The sequence below is a fragment of the Malurus melanocephalus genome, unplaced genomic scaffold (genome assembly GCF_030028575.1).
Source record: "Malurus melanocephalus ecotype Western Australia unplaced genomic scaffold, MMel_1.1 scaffold_17, whole genome shotgun sequence".
NCBI classification, from domain to species: domain Eukaryota; kingdom Metazoa; phylum Chordata; class Aves; order Passeriformes; family Maluridae; genus Malurus; species Malurus melanocephalus.
In genome coordinates, this window is record NW_026623249.1 from 2,654,296 (window position 1) to 2,660,443 (window position 6,148).

Sequence of the window (6,148 nt, forward strand, 5' to 3'; positions counted from 1 at the left end):
CCTGACAATCAGTGTATCCCAGCAACAAAATGGGAAAGAAAAAATCCCCGAGAAAGGAAACAAAAGGAGAAACCTTAACCCACAACATCTGTTAATACCCACCTCTCTCCAAGCATTGYCTAGTTATACCTCTTCTTATGGGGTAATTTTTATTAAAAAACCTGGGCCAAGGGCTGCTGATTTTGGCTGTTTATGTAGCATCCGGTAAGGTGGGGATCCTGTCTCCATCAGGGGTGTCCGTGCTCCAATGGTGCAACAGGTAACTTCTGCCCCAGTGTCTAAAAAAGGAAGTTGTCATATATAACACAAGGAGCAGGATCCTAAATACAGAGGCTGGGGTTGGGTTGGAGAGGGAATAAATTTGAGGGACAAGCAGAATCCATCCTCACAAGCCCTGCTGGGCCATCTCCATCCCTCTCCAGTGATTAAACTGGCAGACAGCTGCAGCACCTTTTTTTCCTCCCTGCACCTCCCCAAAGATGAGCACTCCTTCAGGTTTAGGCCTGTATGAGGCACCACAATACAACACCCAAGGTACACGAAGACTCTGTTCAGACAACAGCACCCAGAAGRCTGTCTAACATCTCAGACCCAGCAGTGAGACATAGCTCATACACTCAAAACAACATTCCCAAATGAGGCCCAGGAGGCCTCACCTCATCCCATCTCCCTGGTTTGCCTGGAAGGGATCTTCGGGTGTAAGAGCATAGAAGGGAGTCTAAGCCCCTCAGCTCAGCAGCTGGGACCCTTGCAATTGGGACACTTCATGTCTACCTTTCATGGGATTCAGACATGGTCAGAGCACCCCTGGGTGATACAGGGAGTGCTGCTGCTGAAGACAGGCAAGCAGAAGATGGGCTACATTTGACCGCTATCCTACTCACATGAAAAGGTCTTTGGGCTGTCCCCAGAGCTCTCATTGCAGCGCTGCAGAGGGAACCCATGGCAACATGTCTTGAGATTAATCTTGTAGGCCAGCGTTCCCCAGTATCCAAGGGGACTATCCCTCACTGAGCAGTCAGTCAGTCTCTCCACTGCCCATCATGTCATTCCTGGGGTAGAAAAGACAAAGAAGGGCTAGAGTTGTGCTTTTTATTCACAGTGTCACGGCTGGGTGGCCTTTCAGAGTTACAGTATATGATATTCATAGCACCTAGTAAAACTCATGGGAAAGCTGAGCTTCAGTGACCTAGGAGACCTTAGAAAACTGCCAGCTCACATTTGGCAACTCTGCCTGATCAACAAAGAGCAGAATCCCATTTCACCCACTTTCTGGAAAAGGACATACTGCTTTGAAGACCAAGGTCACTTCGCCACAGAGACACYCGCGTGTGCTAGAAAAGTGTGAGTGAGCAGGGAAAGACTAAACTCTGACACTGTGCTGAAGTTCTACTTCTCCAAGGCCAGTGAAAGCAAGAAAACATGAGAAGTGAGAACAAACACATTGCCACCTGCAATTCAAGAGCAGGAAGGTACCTGTGGCTTGACACATCCAACAGGGCTGACAGAGTTCTTCAAAGCATTGACTCACAGCTCATTCAGAACATGYAGCCCCCATGCCAAAAACAATGATAGATGTTCATGAGGTCTCTTTTACACAACACACACTCTAGTTTCTCAATACTTCCCAAATAATAGATTTGCCTTTTCAATACTCACACTGAGCAAGACAGCGGGATTTTAGAGAAAATCCAGCACTCCTRGAGGGAAAGTCAAATGCAGCCTGCAAGGTGGGGATGCTGATCTGAGCGCTTTGCCAGAGTGCTCTGCAGTTTAAAGCATTTTCTAGTCAAGTGTAAGTCTCCCTTCCCATGCAGTAGGGAGCAATAAATTCTCCTACAAATGAGACATCAGGATCTCAGGATAGCACAAGGCTTAAAACAAAGCAAAAYGCCAAAATAAATAAAACATAGCTAATAGCTACCTCTGAAAAGATTGCTGTGAGTGACTCGCTCAGCATCAGGTAGGAAATCCACAGGGGCAATGATCCAGGCCAGCACACAACTGCCTCAGCAATGAGTCACTCCTTTCTCTTCACGCTTTTGGGGGGRAAAAAAAACCCAAAACAAAACAACACAAGAACAAAAAGAGGAGATTATGCTGAGGCCCTGCAAAGAGCCTTCTTCGTGACCTAACCGAGACTCATCCAGAGTTCCATCTAACCTGTGTGCTAAAGGTGTCCTGTGGAAAATAAATCTGTGGCCACATAATTAAAGACTCAACCCTAATTCATATGCATGGGGACATTGAAGGGCAGTTGTACAGCCAGCCTTGGTGCTGACATTTCTCAGTGATGAGAAATGTGCATTCTGATATAACAGTGAGAAGCAATTGCCTGTTGTCCTCAGCACAGAGAAGGACTAGCAAGAGGTGACATGTGCTGTTGGATGGCATTTGGGTAACAACACAGGAGCAGTAAGAGTAGGGAGGAAGACCTGGGAGAAGGCTCTTGTTCAGATACTGGAGAAACCTCCAGTCCCAGAAACACAAGCAGATACAGATGTCCTCTCCTGTCCCCTTGTCCCCTCCATGCTTTCCCACGTTTGGTTTCTCTTCTTGTCAGGAAGCCCTGGGATCTGGGCTTGGCCACTGCCCCCTTCCAGTTCCACCTCACCTGCCCTTCTCGGTTTCCATTCCCCCTGTATTTCCAGGCCCAGTATCCTGCCCAGACAGTACCAGGCTGGCTGAGCTGCATGTCCTTGGCCAGTCAGCCCCAGCCTTCCCACCACATGCAGTCCAACTCCACACAAACTGCTCCCTATCACCAGTGCAATCCTTCTTTTGCAGTTGGATGGATGATGGAAGCTCCCTGCAATCACCTGTAACTAGAAAGTCCYGCTACCCAGGCAGATGGGCTGAGTTTCTCCCATCCCTTCTCCCCATGCTACTGACAATCATCACTCCTCTGCTCTTCCCATTCCACATATCACTGCCCCAGCCAGCCCTGCTTTCTGCTTCCAGTCTTCCTGCTCAGCCGTCCTCAGTCACTATAGCAGCTGTCAGGCAATAACCCCTTTCCCAAACACACTCAGAATTTCCCTGCAGCTCGTGGTCTTGTCTGCCTCTCAGTCTCATTTGCTCTTCCCCAAATTTTTGGTTCTCTCCCTGGAGTTTCATCTCTTCTATATTCAAATCATGGACTTTTCTCCACCAGACTTCCCAGGAGGCAAAAGACAGGTGACCAGGAGCACAGGGCAGAGGAAAGCATTGAGAGATTCAAACTGTGCATGACATATAACAGCAGGTTGCAGCTCTGGAAGGGAGAGCCCTCCCAGTTTCCTCTTTCAGTGCTCCACCCTGGGGAAGCCCATATGCTGTCATGCCACCCTCAGAAACCAAAAGGGTTGGGCAGGTTAGCAGAGGTTGACAAGTTTGTAGCTACGAAGCTGTGACAAATCTTCTTTCCACGTTTAACAAAACCATGTAATTTGTCCATGCTAGAGGGAAAGAGTAGAAGTATTTCATGAAGCTGGTGAAACACAGCTTCCATGAAACAAAAATTGATGTCCTGCCCAAGGTCAGCAAGCCTTTGCTTGAAAGCCCTAAGTTCAGGAGCTTTTGTCCCCTCGGCCATGTATACATACCCTCKCACCCAGGAAAACTAGTGGTGGGTCCACATTTTCAAAAATAACTAAATAAATGTGGCCAATTCCATCTGAGACAATCATTTTCTATAGAAAATTTCTGCTTCAGTGGTGAAACTTTGACAAAGTTATAAGCAAGTGGAAACAGGGTCTTGAAAGGGGAAGTGCTGGCAACCTTAATAATAGGAGCTGTTCCAGGACACATCTGTAATTAACAGCATTTATTGCTTTTTTCATAGATGCCTTGCCTTTTTTATCCTCATGTTATTCCCAGCCTCTGCCAGTTTACAACTGGCCCTTTTATTATATCCCTGATGGCTTGCCCTGGTGAAAAAAAAAAAAAAAAAAAAAAAAAAAAAAAAAAAAAAAAAAAAAACCCCCCAAAAAAAAACAAACAAAAGGTGTATCTAATGGGGAAAAAAACCAAACAAACAGGAATATTTAGGTGCACTGTTAGAGCTGTGTCAGGCCAGGGCAGATGTATCAGAGAACCACAAGACAGGGCCAAGGTTCCTTGGGAGGAGCTGGACTCAGGGCTGAATCAGCAGGATCTTACCTGAAGATGTGTAACCTCATCCTGCTCTCCTGCACGTTTAGTGCTCCCTGAGCACCAAGGYACCTGAGTGTCTGCGGGGTGGTGGAAGAACCTGGCCCAGCAGTCTGGGCAAGATGAGGGGTCACAGGGGAGGCACCACACCTACCTTGCCAAGTTTTGTGGATTCCTCCTCACTTTAAAGGAGCGCATCTCTGTTTAAAATACACCAACCCTTGGTTTTTTTTTTTTTTGGTGGTGGTGTTTTTTTGGGTTGGGTTTTTTTTTTGGTTTTTTTTTTTTTTTTTTGAGAAAAAGCAGTGGAGAACTGAGAAGCTACATTCATTCTTTTAGGGAGATTTGCAGGTCAGGCCAAGTGAAGTATCAAACTAGTCATGTAGGAGGCAATGCAGCTATGAGGTGTCCTGTGTTAGRGAGGAGGAGAGGCTGGGTACAGAAGTATGGATAGGATAAGGTTCCCCATTCTTAAAGAAAGGCAGAAATATTGATCCTAGGAACTGTAGGTTGGTCAGATTCATCTGGGCCCTGGAATGAGTCCTCTTGGAACATATTTCTGAGCACATGAAGGAGCAGAAGGTGACTCGCAGCTGTCAGCATGAATTTACCAAGCGTAAATCATGCCTGAACAACCCAATCACCTTCTTTCATAAAAGGACTGGATTTATGGGTGAGGGGAGAGTGGTGGAAATAATTTCTCTCCAATTCAGCCAGGCTCTCAACACTGTCTCCCAATATTCTGATATCCAGCTAAAGGTGGTGTTGTCTTAATAGATGGACAAAAAGAATWCTTGGCTGGTCAGGCACAGGGAGTAGTTAATTTCTAGCAGGCTGTACTCTACCAAGTGGGATGCCTTGTGGGGTTATCGTGGGACCTTTCCTCTTTAACATGATTATTGATCAGCTGGAGAAGGTGATGGGTGCACGTCCACCAAGCTTTTGGGTAACACTTTGTCGGAGGGGAACCAAGTCGACACGCCTGAGGGGAGGGCTGCTATCAAACCAATGTAAGCAGGCTGGAGGGATGGGCCTGAAGGAGCCCTGGGAGTTCAGCAAGGGCAAATACACAGCCTTGAACCTGGCAAGAAAGAGGCTCTGGCAACGATTTGGGCTGGGGACCTGATAGATGCAGAACAGCTGTGTGGGAAAGGACCTGTGAGCCTTGGTAAAATACAGAGCTCTTCACAGTGGTGCTTGGTGGGAGGATGAGAGACAACAAACATAAGTTGAAAGAAGAGAGGTCCAACTTGAATACAAAGATCTTTCTGTCCTCAAAGGCAGTCAAGTGTGGGAAAAAGTTGCCCAGAGAGGCTGTATAGTCTCCATCCTAGTAGTTTATAAGATCAAATAAAGCTCTAAGCAACCTCATTTGACCTCTTTGCTGACCCTGCTTTGAGCAGGAAGCCAGACGAGAGCTGTCCTGGGGTCTCTTTCAAACTGAATTATCCTTCAATACTATCATGCCCAAGGCCCCATTTGTGTGTAGCGTGTGTTTGGAGAGTGCCAGGTGCATATGTGCTACACACGTGTGCCCAAGGCAAGTGTGAGCTTGCACACCTGAATCCTGTGTGAAGGGTGCGGCTCAAGGGAGACAAAGTATCCCACAGATACAATGGGTGATGGGTGAAGAGCACGGCATGGCAGGGGAGCAGTAGCCCCCAACTCCTGTGACAACTGTGCCAGTTTTGTGCACTCTGGGGAGCTCGATGAGCATCACAGGTGCAAAGGGAACTGGCAAGGAGCTTATGGTTTCMGTGTGCAGCGGAAGTGTGCATGTGTGTGCCAGGGGAGCGAACATGTGGCCGTAGCAGTAAAATGTATGTGCAGCACGTGCAGCAGGCACTGCAGGCAGTGGGGAGCAATGCCTGTGTGGGCTCGTTGTTCACAGCAGCACAAACTGGCCGTAGTTAAAAAGCCTCCCATGTATGAGCATCTCCCAGGGGGTGAGGGGCCGGGACAGAATGCAGGCGGTTATGAAAGCAGCTGGCCCAGTCAGAATAATTCACATACAGCT

General features: G+C 47.6%; 1 long non-coding RNA gene across 2 annotated transcripts; it reads right to left on the bottom strand.

Moving 5' to 3' along the window:
* Positions 1-10: 10 nt before the first annotated feature.
* Positions 11-2,025, bottom strand: LOC130585958 (uncharacterized). 2 transcript variants are annotated; one of them, XR_008966647.1, is made up of 3 exons: positions 1,925-2,025; positions 885-1,052; positions 11-278 (listed from the first exon to the last, which is right to left on the bottom strand). It is a non-coding gene; the product is annotated as an uncharacterized LOC130585958 (long non-coding RNA). The 2 variants fall into 2 exon arrangements; XR_008966646.1 differs by lacking the exon at positions 1,925-2,025 and adding an exon at positions 1,660-1,856.
* Between the last annotated feature and the right edge of the window lie 4,123 nt (positions 2,026-6,148).